Source organism: Neophocaena asiaeorientalis, unplaced genomic scaffold (genome assembly GCF_003031525.2).
Source record: "Neophocaena asiaeorientalis asiaeorientalis breed wild unplaced genomic scaffold, Neophocaena_asiaeorientalis_V1.1 scaffold436, whole genome shotgun sequence".
Lineage (NCBI taxonomy): Eukaryota > Metazoa > Chordata > Mammalia > Artiodactyla > Phocoenidae > Neophocaena > Neophocaena asiaeorientalis.
In genome coordinates, this window is record NW_020172473.1 from 85177 (window position 1) to 100392 (window position 15216).

Below are 15216 nucleotides of genomic sequence, written 5' to 3' on the forward strand. Positions count from 1 at the left end.
TGGAGCTGTGAGTAATAAGCTGTCTCTTCAATGGCAATTGTCACCTGATCTATTGGCCTCACCATGCCTATATTTTAAAATACCTCCCATAGCAGCTCATTGCCTTAATTTGCTCACTGTAAAGTCAGTTCCTTGAACAGAAGCGATATTGTGTAAGATCCTGTCACGGGTGAATGATAACATCAGGGATTGTTTTCCTTGCAGAAGCGTGGCAGACAGACAGCATGAATTTAAATCGAGAATGTTTGTCCTTTTCATGAGAACGGAATCGCTCCTCCCTCAATGATAGGAGGCGCTAAAAATAAAGACCTGCCTCTGGGTCAGCTAGGTTCCCATGAGGTATTGTGTTGTACTGGGGGCTCAATTTTGTTGCAGTTGGATAGTAGCTAGCAAAGCCTTGGTGAAGCTAAGTTTAGTTTTAGAGCCCGTGTAGTCCCCTGCCCCTGCCACTGTTGGCTCCTTTGTGAACCCACGGAGCTGGCACGAGAGTGGCTGGGAAAAGAGACTCACGGCCACCCGTCTCATCCACCTGATTGTTGAGGGCTCCTCTGCACATCCACCTGATTGTTGAGGACAACTTTTGTAATCCATCAGCCCTGCAAAATCAGATTCAGAACCTGCTTTTCAACTGTGTCTTCCCTGTAGCTAAGACAGGTAAGGGGCTCTTCTAGGACCATCAAAGAAACACCTTGGTCGTCAAAGAAATCCGCATTAGTTATCTACTGCTGCATAACAGACTATCTAAACCGTAGTGGTGCAAAGCAACACACATTTATTATCTTCACCTCACCTTTCTTCTATGGGTCATGAATCCAAGTGTGGCTGAGCTGGCTGCCTATGGCTCAAAGTCTTTCATGAGGTTCCGGTCAAGCTCTGGGCTGGGGCTCTGGTTTCATCTGCAGACTCGCTTGGAGATGGGGGAGGGGTTTTCTTCCAAGCTTACTCACGTGGTTGTTGGCAGACCTTGCCTCTCCATGGGGCTGCCTCGTGCCATGTCAGCTGGTTTCCTTTAGGTGAACCGTCCAAGGCAGAGAAGAGATTGCTCCCAGAATGCAAGCCGCAGTCTTGTTATAACCTAATCTTGGGAGGGACACTCCTTCACTTTTCCACATTCCATTCATTATCAATGAGTCAACAAACCCAGCCCACACTCAGGGGAGGATCACACAAGGTATGAATCCTAAGAGAGGGGGCTCAGTGGGGTCATCCTGGAGGCAGCCTACCCCACTACGCCTCGAGTTGAGAGTTTAAAACCTTGAGTTTGTTATTTTCTTTCATTCAGCTTTCCAGGAACCAGAAGTAGCCAATTTATCTCACGGTTTTGATATTCTTAATGTCCTCCATATTGGTCCAGAGCAGGAGCCTGTCCTTCATGGCTCTTCATCTTTGATGAATGCAGACTAGAATTTAAGCGACTGTTTCACTGCTGCATCCCATGGACCGTCACTGCTCCACCTTCTAATATCAACCGGATCCTTTGGTAACCAACGCTAGACCCTCGTTTCTCAAGGCTCTATTACCTACAACCACTTCTGATACTAACTGTCACTCTAGTTTGGGTTTTTAACTGAAGACAACAGAGTAAACTTTAGTCACTGGAAATTAAAGTTAGCTATTAGCTTTGAGAGTTTCTGAGAGTGCCAGAGAACCAGGCTTGGCTGGGGAAGATGCCCAGTGTGGGACAGGACTGTTCTAGTAATAAACAACTACCATCAGGGCCTCTCACTCAGCAGAACTGACAGGGCAGGCTGCACACCAGAACTTCTGCCAGGCCAGCCTGGAGAGGTCTGCTTGCTCCAGGGGAAAATGCACTTTCCTTGCCCGTGTTGCTCACGGCCATCTCCCAGGCTTACCAGGTGTATCTGCTAATTAGAACCCGGGTCACACGTAGCACCCTACCTGCAAGGAACCTGGCAAATACAGAGTTTATCTCCCAGCCTCTATCATACAGAGCAAAGTTGGAAGGGATTGACTATACGTATTTTCAATATTTGCACAGTACCTAGAAGGGTAGCTAGCATGTAGCAAGTCCTCTAGAAGTTCTAAGATATTTTTTCCATTTTTTTTTTTTTTTTTTTTTTTTTTTTCGAGGGCCCAGCCGCTCCGCGGCATGTGGGATCTTCCCGGACCGGGGCGTGAACCCGCGTCCCCTGCATCGGCAGGCGGACTCTCAACCACTGCGCCACCAGGGAAGCCCTTTTTCATTAATTTTTAAAATTTTTTCTAAGAGTTTTTAATGTATTTTTTTTTTCCTACTTGGCTGACCTGACCTGTTTTCACTGCGACTCACTTTCTCATATCACCAAGGACACTAAGACAAAAGTTGCATTTTTCTGAAAAAACCAAAATCTATATAAAGAGGCAGACAGAAAGGAAGGTAGGAAAGCTCCATTTAGAGAGTGACGGTTAGGGGCTATGCGTCATGCTGGGTGTTTCACATATGCCGTCTCTTTTAGGACAGGGCAGACGAAATCCCCAATACTTCACTGGCCTTTTTTGGCTAGACTCAGCTATGAAAGTGCTTAAAGATATATCTCACCAAAGGAACCAGGAGAGCAACAGAGAGAGTTGGAGAGGAGCTACCACCGAAAGGTAGCCCCTTGTCCAGGTCGTCTCCAGCAGGGTTAATTTTCTGTGCTCCCACCTAGCTGTCATTTCGAGGTACCCCAGGTCACTGTGAATAATAAAATATTTGGGTCCACTCAGCCTCAGAATGGTGTCCTGTACATGACCTCACGGGGTGTTCAGCTGCTTGGCTCTGGTTAAGTAAAGATTGCACCAAAGCTTGAATCCAATTTCTGATTGTTCAAGGTGAACGCAGAGGGAACAGGAAATAAGTTCCTACCACATAAGCCTCCAGGAGCTGGGGCTTGGTGACCCCTCAGAACCGGGCCTCAGGAGTTGGGATGCAGTTATTGGCTGGACCTCACATAGACCACAGCTCTCCAAATTGTGTTTCAGGGACGGGTACGGGTGAGCAGAGGTATCGATCTCTAAGCCCTCAGGGCTGCCAGGTGGACCCTGGGGCAGCTGGATTCCCAGAATCAGCTGCCCCAGCCAGGAGTATTCTCATCAACATCATAGAACGCAGTCTGCATGGCACGTGACGTGAAAGCAGCCGGGAAGCACTCCCCCAGGGACCTGCTGATCTCCTCCCCTGATGAACCCTCTCCTTGAAGTCTGCAAGCCCACACTTAGTTCTCCACTCTTGGATGGTGTCAAAGATCTTGTAGCCTTGTGTGGAGAAGTGAGCCTGGGAGAGGCAAGTAAGAAAGAAGCACTGCACGTAGCACCATATTGAAGGAGTTCATTTGGCTAAAGATTAATTAACCTAGAGAAAACATAGCTTTTATGATTGCCGAGACCTTGCAATGACATATGCTTCAGTGGAGAAAATCTATTCTCCAAATATTTTTCCCTAAAATGTGCCATTATTTTGCTCTGCCATTGTTACCTATGAGATCACGGACAAGGTCATTAACGGATGGGGCTTCTGTTTCCCTGTCTGTAATAAATACTGGACTATATGGCTTCAATGGTTAATTCTATATCTAAAATTCCATGAATCCACGTGAAAGCTTAAAGATACTGTCTGTGTGCTAAAATTGGGTAGAAGAATGCCTTTTTAAATGGCACTAGGGCCTCTAATTGAATTCATTGTATTGAATTGGGACAAATGAGAGCCCAGGAGAAAATAGTGACTTTCTGCTTGCCCCTAGTGAAGTTATCATTATAAAAAGCATTGACACCTTCCTGCAATTTCCTTCGTGAACAATTGCAAGAAATGTAGGGTTCATTTTAATCAGTCAGCACTTTGTTTATCACGTTACTCATTTTGTATTTAACATCTAAATTAACCGCATGCATTATCACAGGTAAGTGCATTTGTTTTACGAGATGTGTGACACACGGTGGCATTAGCATTATAAAGCACAAAAAGCAAGGATGTTAGTGGCATTTTCTTGAGCTTGGGAGGTAGAGACGGCGAGATGGTATTTCAGTGCACAGGCTTGTCTGCCGCAAGACCACCTGCCCAAACTGGGAACCCTCCTTACTGGGAGGCTCGAGACTGACTTTGGTAAGATTGGCAAGGGCAGTGCATGTATGTCAATGCAGAGCACAGGGAGATCAGCTCGGTGCTTTGTGACCACCTAGAGGGTTGAGATAGGGAGGGTGGGAGGGAGAGGTAAGAGGGAGGGGATGTGGAGATATATGTATACATATAGTTGATTCACTTCGTTATACAGCAGAAACTAACACACCATTGTAAAGCAATTAGACTCCAATAAATATGTTAAAAAAAAGATTGGCAAGGGCTTCTGAACTTGCGGGAGAATGCACCAACAGGCGTAAGCCAGACCCTCTCCTCTCCTCGGCTAACGTGAGGATACCCTGCCTGAGAGCATGGGCTTCCCTTCCAGACACTAGGACTGGGGGGAACTCCGGGTCAGCAGGGTGGATCCTCAGAATTCTTAAGTGCCCGCTCGCCATTCCAAGGACGGTGGACTTCCATGCCCTTTCCAAAAGCCACTGTGCACTGAATTTGAGGTTATGGGGGGCTTCATTTCTCTTCTCAACCACCATTTGCCTGGCATCTATTATATGCTGCAAAGATGAGGAAGAGGACTCCCCTCCACTGGAGAGCATCACGGTCAAGTAACACCAGGGCAGGGTAAAGAGATGCTAAAAATGTAAATGAAGATCAAAATGTAACAATGCCTCAAGACCAAGCTCAGTCATTAGGACATTATCACCTATGAAAATCGGGAGTTTTCAAGTTTTAAAGGCAGGTAACCAGAAATGCCTGGTTTATAGGTCACCAGCTTCCATCTACCGCAAGATTCTCTCTTTCTCTGTTCCTGGAGCAAACAGAAGGCTGCTTGGGGGTGGGGAAGCGTGGCCCTGTAATTTACTGCAAAGGCGTAAAATCATAACAATGACACAGAAGGCTGTAGGACAGAGTAGCTGCTTCTGCTTCTGGGTTTGTCTGTTTGTTAGCGTAGATCCGAGGTGATGGATTAGGCAGGTTGTCTGGTTTACATCCAGCTTTGAAGGTGTGCACAGCTCAGGCAGCTGCACATTCCAAAGGTCAATTTGAGTAATTCTGAAAAATAAACATCTGTGCGAGAAATCATAAACCAAGCTGTATCCCTTCAGGATCGGACTTGGGGTGGTCTGTGGGAAATCTCCTGGGTCCATCTTTTTTTTTTTTTTTTTTGCGGTACGCGGGCCTCTCACTGTTGTGGCCTCTCCCGTTGCGGAGCACAGGCTCCGGACGCGCAGGCTCAGCGGCCCTGGCTCACGGGAACAGCCAGGCCGCGGCATGTGGGATCTTCCCGGACCGGGGCACGAACCCGTGTCCCCTGCATCGGCAGGCGGACTCTCAACCACTGCGCCACCAGGGAAGCCCCCGGGTCCATCTTTTGAGGTCATTTGGGGTGCCTCTCCCCTAACCTCATGCAAATTCATCAATCCCCTGCAATGGAAGGGGCCAGAAAGGCTGCCTGGATGCTCACGTGACTGATATGGTGAGTCCCTGGGTGATGGAGTGGATCCTCATCTCTTAGGAGAAGCGAGGAAAAGAGAAGAGATACAGGGACCATCAGAGAACCCTGCTTCCCATCAGATGCAAAGGTGACAGCGTTTTCCTTCTGGTTCCCAGAGCCTTTGCTATTGTTGTTGCTGTTTTTCTGATTCAGCTATTTTGCAAGTGTCACCTCTAAGATTTAATCTTTTGAACATAAAAACTCTGGTGATATGCAGTAGAGAGAGACAGCCATCTGCAGCAGGAAGAGAAGGCATTCGTGGTTCACTGTATCCTTTGTGCATGGGGCAGGACGGAAGGGCCAGGTGTGGCATTACCTGAGTTGTTCCCTGATGGATACAATCTGTGGTCAGGACTATTCTCCCAACAATGAGACGATATTCCTTGCTCAGAATAGTGTTTCCTCAAAACTGAAATATTTTTGCGTAACATTTTGTTCTTGTCTAAGCATGCATATGTCTAGAGTCATCAACCTGGAGCCCGGTTCTGAGAACCAGAAAGAAAAGCCTTTTTTTTTTTTTTTTAATAAATTTATTTTATTTATTTATTTTTATTTTTGGCTGCGTTGGGTCTTTGTTGCTGCACGCGGGCTTTCCCTAGTTGTGGCGAGCGGGGGCTACTCTTCATTGTGGTGCACGGCTTCTCATTGTGGTGGCTTCTCTTTGTTGTGGAGCACGGGCCCTAGGCGCACAGGCTTCAGTAGTTGTGGCACTTGGGCTCTGTAGTTGTGGCGCACAGGATCAGTAGTTGTGGCTCACGGGCTTAGTTGCTCTGTGACGTGTGGGATCTTCCTGGACCAGGGCTCAAACCCGTGTCCCCTGCATTGGCAGGCAGATTTTTAACCACTGCACCACCAGGGAAGCCCCGAAAAGGCATTTTATAGATAAGAAAACTGAGCTCCTGACTTTTCCCAGGGGTGCTATCCAGCCAGTAATCTGTGAAGTCAGGGCTAGAATCCCAACTGCCGTCTTCACACAACTCAAGGACCCACGGAGTCTTACCCTCCTATGCAGGAAGCAGGTGATTGCAAAAGCATCTCACCTCGAATTTGACATTGAGTTGTTGCAACTACTTAATGTTTTCTCCTCTGTGGTCCTCTCGAAGGGCAAAGGAGAGCAGTGGGTGCTAAAGAGTAAGACAAGGAGTACTGAGAGACCGAGGAAGAAAGAAGAAACACCAAGGAACATGGCACCAGACTGGCTTCCTCTGAGTTCCGGGGCTTCGGTGCAACCGCTATGGAAAACAGTATGGCTGTTCCTCAGAAACATAAGCATAGCATTACCAATGACGCAGCAATTCCACTTCTGCATATATTCTCAAAAGAATTGAAAGCAGGGACTCAAACTTACGCATCACATCCGTGTCCACGGCAGCATTATTCACAATAGCCAAGAGGTGAAAACAGCCCAAGTGTCCATCGACAGACGGATGGATACACATAATGCTGTATAGACGCACAGTGAACTATTATTCAGCTTTAAAAAGGAAAGAAATTCTGACACATGAATGAAACTTGAAGACGTTGTGCTAAGTTAAATAAGCCAGACGCAAAAGGACGAATACTGTATGATTCCACTTATATGAGGTACCTACAGTAGACAGATTCATAGAGGCAAAGTAGAATGATGGGTGCCAGGGACAGGGGAGGGGGAAATGGGGAGTTAGGGTTTACTGCGGGACAGAGTTTCTGACTGGAAGATAAAAAAGTTCTGGGGATGGATGGTGGTGATGCTTGCACAAAAATATGAACGTACTTAACACCACTGAACCTTAAACTTAAAAATGGTTAAACGGTAGATTTCATGTTATGTATGTTTTGCCACAATAAAAAAAAAAAAAAAAAAAGTCAAAATATTGCTGGGCCATGAACTAGGAACAAATCAGTGCAGTTCTGGGGAGAATAAGTTGTTCCAGGCGTAGGAATCTTCGGACGGTTGCTGTCAGACCCTGATGGATAATAGTCGTACCCACCCCGTGAGATTGTGGTGATGCAAAAAGGGGACGATGCATGTGAGGCAACGGCACACTGGTTGGCACGTTGTCAGTATTTGATAAAATTAGCTCCTATTAGTGTTCTGGGGTTTGTATTATTATTATTTTATTTATTTATTTATTTTTGGCTGCGTTGGGTCTTCGTTGCTGCACGCGGGCTTTCTCTAGTTGCGGCGAGCGGGGGTTACTCTTTGTTGCAGTGCATGGGCTTCTCATTGCGGTGGCTTCTCTTGTTGTAGAGCACGGGCTCTAGGCGCGTGGGCTTCAGTAGTTGCGGTGCGTGGACTCAGTACTGGTGGCTCGCGGGCTCTAGAGCGCAGACCAGTAGCTATGGCGCACAGGCTTAGTTGCTCTGCGGCATGTGGGATCTTCCCGGACCAGGGCTCGAACCCATGTCCCCTGAATTGGCAGGCAGACTCTTAACCAGTGCATAACCAGGGAAGTCCCTGGGGTTTGTATTATTACTATTATTATTTTTACTCAGAAAGTGAACTGCATTTGATCCTTCATACTTAGACTCCTATTTAAAAATAAATTGTCCTTTTAAGTTAAAAAAATACATGGTTGTTTGGAGAAAATTATGAAAATATAGATAGGCGAAAAGAATTAAGTCAAAAGCACCCACAGTCCCATCAGTCTACAACAGTCATCATATTTTGGTATAAACTCTGAAGTCTTTCTAAAGTATGTATTTAGAAAATACAACTATATAGTATGCATTGTTTACAATTTGTCTTTTTCACTTCATTCATTCATTCACAATTATTTACTGAGCAATTTCTATGTTTCAGGCTTTCTAAGCAGAAAGAAGAGCATGTACAAAGGCCCTGGGGCAGGCACTTACATTGTGGATCTCTTTTAATATTTCTATGTATTTAGAAGCTTTTCTACTTGATCCATGAGTGTCAACATTTTACTCCCCTGCATGGATATCGCATCATTTATTTAATAATCTCTTATTTGGGGACATCCAAGTTGTTCTCAGATTTTTCTTGGCACAAAAAATATAGCAATGAAATGCTTGTTTACAAATCCTTGGTCACCTCAGTTTTTCACTACTGTTTTACTTAGTGCCTATCAGAGTGTCTGGCAGATGGTCAGAGGTGTTTGCTGAATAAGTAAATGTAAGCTATGATTTCAACCTTAGAGTAACACTAGAAGCAAAATTGCAAATTCAAATAAAAGTTAACTTCTAGAGTACCCTGAAGCTTAGATGTTCTAAAATCTTTACAAATATCAGTTCACTTAATCTTCCCCACAACCTTTGAATTAGATACTGTTAGAATACCTATTGTATGGGTGAGAAAACAGAGGCACAAAGTAATAGAGTAACTTGCTCAAGGTCACACAGCTGGAATGTGGCAAGACATGTGGCTTTGGATCTCATGTTCTTAACTACTCCACAGTGGATCAGAGGGTATAACAGGTGGTAAGGCTTGCGGTGTATTTCCAGATTGTCCCTGCCAGGACTACCAGGTGACACAACTCTCCAGACAGACAATGTTTCCATTCACATAAAGTCCACCTGGCAGCCAGGAGGGTCTGCTCCAGGCAGTCATTCAGGGACCCAGGCTCCTTCTATCCCGGATCTATGTCTCCAGGGCCTTAGATTCCCATACTGGATTCTTTACATGTTCTTACTTCTTTGGGAAAAGGGAGTAAGGAGGCCAAGCTAGGGCTGGAAATTGTATTCATCTTTTCAACCCCAACCCCTTGCTTAAAATCAGACATGTCGTCATGTTTGTTTGCCAGTGGAGATTGAGAAATGTACATCAGCTGTGAACCCAGGAAACAGGAAGAATCTTGTAAGGAACTTAGTCATCTAGGCCATGGTCTACCTTTCTGATCACCAATTGTTTATTTTCCCTTTCCTTTTTCTTTTCCACATGGAGCAAACGTAACCTCCCCGTGGAGAACAACCCAAAGACCCACCCATCCCCGAATTCCAGGATCTCTGGGTAATGAGCCCTCCTCTCTCTCAGGACCCTAGGCAGCTCCTAAGGACCCAGCAACCTATAAATTCAAAAGACTCATCTACCCCTCCTTATACCCAATACAAGATTGTGGACCAGGGACAGGATAACGCAATAAAACTCCCACTTAGAGGAGGGAAGAACAGAAAACACAGAGCAGCCACTTGTCCATAGCAATTTTGAAATCCTGCCAGGCAGGCATAATAAAGGCTCCCTACTCTAGGGATAGAGAGGTTCCTCAATTAGATGTGATTCTGTTCATTGGAAGGAATTCATTCATCAAGTTTTCTTCATCGTAACATGTAAAATGGGGTTAAGGAGTTTGCCTTACCTGGGGCTATTTTAAAATAGAGTATCTTAATAGAAAACTTGAAATATAGTAAGGCTAACAGATCAGAAGATGACTGCCATTGAAAAGGTTGTTATTTACAGCTTCCAGGAGGAGAGGGCATACTGTACTGTATTGTGGCCACACAGGAAAGCACCAGGGTCCGCAGGGGGCAGAGGGAGAGGGTAAACGTGGGCAGGAGGCTTTACTGTGATTTCTGGAGGAAGGAACCAGGGAGGCAGGGTCAGCAGGCTAGGATTGGCTGGTTTGAATCACTTCAGGGCTCTGGGGCTTAGGGGCTTCCCTAGTTGTCTGGTACCTGGCCCTGGGGGTAATGGCCTAGAGAGTTAAAACCTGACTGAAGAGGTTGTGGGGATGGGGGCTCTGGATTGGTCAGTTTGCATTTGAAATCCTTGGGCCTTCAGCGCTGTTTACTATCTCTAGGAACTGACAAATCCTGGGCGGGACAATCCTTCCAGAGTCAGCTAGTCTGCATGTGTCAAAGCCTCAGAATACAGCCAATCACAGTTGTGGTTAATATAGGAGACTTCCCGTCTATCAATATTATAATCCACTTCCTGCTCAAGACCTAAGTGATTTAGTCTCAACAAATGAAAGACTTTTATGGTCTGTTCTTCTGGTTTTCGTGGCAGGATGTTTCCCCCAAATATTCAGTAGCTTCTTGTCTTTTTCAGTCAGTGCCCTGGGCTGGCAGCCTCACTGAGGGACTTTCCCAGAAGCATGCTCGGTTCGGCCTTTGCTCGGTTCATCCTCACCAAGCTTCCCCCTCTCAGGTTCAGGGTGATTGCCTGGATGTAATTTTTTTAAACAGCCTTGGGTCATTGGATCGTTGCCACCAGCCAATTCTCTGTTTGACTGAGAACGTTGACTAGACTTTCCAGTCTTATCTCTTATTATTTGGGGTCCAGAAGCAATTGACCTTTCTACCTTTAGGGTCTTTTATTTGTGGACTTTCTCATTCCTTTGATCTCTGCTGGAAAACCAATCAATTATTGCTATGGGTCATCTCTTTCTTGTAACACCTTACTAAGGCATCCAGTGACAGATTTAGCAGGTCACCTTAACTCCTATCACTACTCTGCCCAGAGCTGTGGCTCGTTAGACCTGAGGTTGCCTTTCCAAGACATGATAGGCAACAGATTTACCAAAGAGTTGCCATAGTTACATGACTTGCTCACCATCCAGCCTACTCCATCAATTTCCTCCTCCACCTGTCACTCAATCACTAAGCCATTGTCACACATTAAGGTTTTTCATTATAGCAGCTGACTTTGAGGCATCATTGTTAAAAAACCTCTGACAGCAATGCTCATTAGCTGATATTACAATGGGCCTCTATCCTCAGTGGTTTAACACAAAAGAAGTTTATTCCTTGTCCATGAAGAACAAAATGGCGGCTGGTTGATGAGCAGAAGCTTGCTCTGCTCTGGCTTTTTCTAACTGGTGGCTTCCTAGGGCCTTGGGGTCCTCTCCTGAGTCCTCTGCCTCTGGTCAGCAGACAGGGGAAGGCAGCAAAGAGGGTCACCTGCCTGGCATCTCTGCAGGCCCGGAAGTTGTGGACCTCACTGCCGCTCACATGCCTTTGGCCAAAATGTTGTTGCGTGGCCTCACCTCTCTTCAAGGTAGGCTGGGAAATGTAGTCCAGCTGTAAGCCCAGAAGAAAGAAAAATGGGTTTGGCAAGCCGTTGGCTAGTCGCCATGTCAGGGTACCAGTATAATTCATGTGAACTCAACCCAGGGGCCCCGACACCCAGCAAGAAATCTGCAACCCATAGAGAGCGGGTTCACGCTTGCTTCCCTCAAATCTACACTGACACTAAATACCATTTAAAGTAAAATCTTTGATGGGCTAAACTTGTATTTCAGATGTCTTAATGTTCATTTTCTTTGACTTCTTTATGAGGTTGAACATGTTTTCATCAGGTTACTGGTCAATTTTATGTCTTAATTTATGAGTTGACTTCTGTTATTCATTTCTTATTTTTCATTAGAAATTCTTCTTTTATTAATTTATTTATAAGCAGGATTTGTATATTAAAGATGTTAAACTTTGCCTCCAGAAATAACTCAAAAATTTTTTTTCCAGTTTGCCATTTTTTTCACTGAAGTATTTAATGCTTTTGGAATTTATTTTGGCATGGGATAAAAAGCAGGGAATCTAATTTTTTATCTAAATGCTTGGCTTTTTCTCTCCCAAATCTTAACATCACTTAGTGAATAATCCATCTTTCCCTCAAAAGACTAGCTGTTGTGTGTGCCCTTCCCCAAGGAGAACAGGGTGACATGAAGAGGCTGATTCCGTGAGCCACTGATGCTGAAATATCACTCTGAAAATAGTCCTCAAAAGCTCTGGTTGACTTTGTCATTCGGATTTCAAAAAATAAGATATTACTGTACAGCATCTGCAATTCTAATAAAAAGCAATGCCTGGAATGGCTTAAAGGGGTGGGCCCAGGAGACACCCACCACCTGTGGTCTCGGTTCTGATCTGTACTCCTGGGTCATTTCTCAAGCCTGAAGTCATCTGCTCAGAGTCTCCCGACTACTGACCGACGGCCCTTGTTTGCCCTTGTTTGTCCTCAAACCACAAGTTTTTGTTTGCTGCTGAGTGCCAATTTCCTCATCAGAACCTTGGCTCCCCTTGACAATAATTCTAGTTTTCCCCTATTTGTGAGTCTTCCTGATTTAGCGTGCCCCCAAGATGCTCCCGCTGTGGCTAGATGGCTCTCTCACTTAGCTCTCCTGATCGCACACAAGGAATTCAGTGACATTGGCCACCACTGATTTCTCCATTTCCCCGACTATTAGAACTTCCACATCACAGGCCCATAAAATGGTAGAGCTGTAAAGGGTCCTGGAGACCCAATAGGGTGCTATCCCCTCATTTGCCAAACGAGGAAACTGAGATGACTTTGTCCAGAATCACACAGCAACTTAATGGTAGGGCCAGGATTTAAACCTGGGACTCTGGCCCCTTAATTTAGTTTTCTTTCTGAGCCTCTGTCGTTTCTGGTACAAAAACCTAGCTGATCCAGCCGGAGATGCTATGTTAACATCTGAGTGCCACTGTTATGGCCCAGTGCCCATACTTCATTAGAATCACCCATATTATAAAGGAGGCAACACGCATTAGAGTATAATCAATACATGTACCTAAAAAAGGAAGCTGCGACGGTGGTGTTAGGATTCTCCACTGTTATTACATCTTAGCTCTTTTAGATCGAGGAGAGACAGTTGGCAAGGAAGGACCAAATTCAATGTCTATGAAATATAGATGAGGTGATTTATAAATTAATTACCTGCCATCCATCTTGAATACCATTAACATTTTAACTATTCTACAAATAAAGGCACCAACTCAGCAATTTATGGACAAAAATCTGATTAGCTTTTCTACCCTCATATTCAGAACATTACAGCAGAAGCCCTTGGGGAATCTTTCTGGATGCGTGAGGGATAAGGTGAAATGTGTCCCTTCCTGCTCTGGAGACTATGGGACCCCAGGCTGTTCCTCGTAATGGTTTCAGAGGGTCAGTTGGAGCTGGCCAGTGCTGGCCCTTCTCTATCCTGCACAGATAAAGGTGCAGAGCAAGTCGACACCCTTCTACATCATTCCGTGTAGCTTACTCATCTCTTCCCTGCCTGGGCCTCTGCCTCTCCCACTCCCCTTGTAACTCTGAGCTTCTTAGCTGATAAATGCTGTGATTGTATTTTCCAAATCTTGAATCAGGGTATACAGTACAAGAGCTTCCTAGGTTTTACACCATTGGCATGAGAAGCGGGCTGTTAGAAGCTGTGATGACCTATATGGGAGCATATGTAGATGGGCGGAGAAAGAGCTAGACGACATTTGGGGAGATGGCTGACCATCGAGGATGACCTTTTGGGGTATTCAATGAGAAATAACATGCAGAGAAGTTACTTAATTTAGTGGGAAGAGATTATCTTTCAACGGCCTGGAGACCGCCTACCCGTGATGTTAATATTAAATCAAAAAAGAAATAGAAGGAAATGTCTAAGAAAGGAACCAGCTATTTCTCTCCCTTCCTCTGCTGACCGCTTCAGTGTCACACAGTATTTGCTGTGAATTAAACATCATAATTCTATGTGAAGCATGTTCCTAAAACATATTCTTATATGGCAGTTACGGCCAGCCCAGAAATCACAAATGTAATCGTTTCACATTTTTAAGACTGGAAGCTTTTGGACTTGTTCATTAAAACAGCAATAGAATAAAGTTAACAGTCAGTGACCTACAAAACCAGTAAGCCCAGATAATAAATAACAGGGCTAAAGGACTCTGAAAGCCCCTGTTCAGGAAATTGCAGTCAAATCTATAAGGTTACGGTCTCCCTTTTCCCAACCAAGCTGAACCAGCAACATTTCCATCTGAAATGGGCCGCTCAGGTCTCCCTGGTCCCAGACAAAATCAGAAGCAAAATAAGAAAAACAGTTTGCAGGAAAGGAAACGCTATAACAAAAAGAGTTTACTGAGTCTTTCTTGGAAATAGAAGGTCCTTTTTTTTTTTTTTTTTTTAATAATTACCCAACATGGGGAGCAATATGGATATGTTTGCATGGCTGGGCCCCCAGGGGGCATCTTTCCTATGGAAGTTGCAGGGACAACTACACTGGCCTTTAGTAGGATCTGAATTGTTCAGGGCTGCAGATTAAGGCAGAAACCAAAAAAAAAAACAATGCAAGACCTAGGCAAGAAATTTACCACTGGTTTAAATATATGTCCCTAATACATATTACATATGCCCACATATGCACACATATGTATACAGTTATGGTATATAAGTGCATGTTCAGGTAGAATGTACTATAAATAGCACCCTAAAGATTCTAGATTTAGAGGTGATGAATCATTTTATAAAGGACTTCTTTTTAAATAGGTATCCTTACAGGCTTTCTTTAAGTAGCAGGGTCCCTTCCCTTAGCGTATTTAAAAATGGTACACATTTATATTCACATACGACTTTTCAAGACTACATCTGTTACATATAATAATTCTCATCAGTACGTAGCTCTAGGGTGTGTATAGGTTTTACATGCACACCTCATTATGTTTTAGCTCAATTAATTCCATAAGTTACGGCCAAATAAATGTATTATCTAACATAATACTTTTTGGTGGTGATATGTAGGGATTCACACAAATGAGATTATTTCATTGCCACTTCTTTCTCTGAAAGATCAGTAGTGAGTTAATTGAGATACTAGGTAGGACTTAATAGACCTTGAGTTAGCCTCCTCTTTGTGTCCCCAGCATACCTATGTGTGGCCCCGGGTCCATCATAAGTAACACCTGTCATCAGAGTAGGATCAACCCTACTCAGGCACACCTGTCTCAA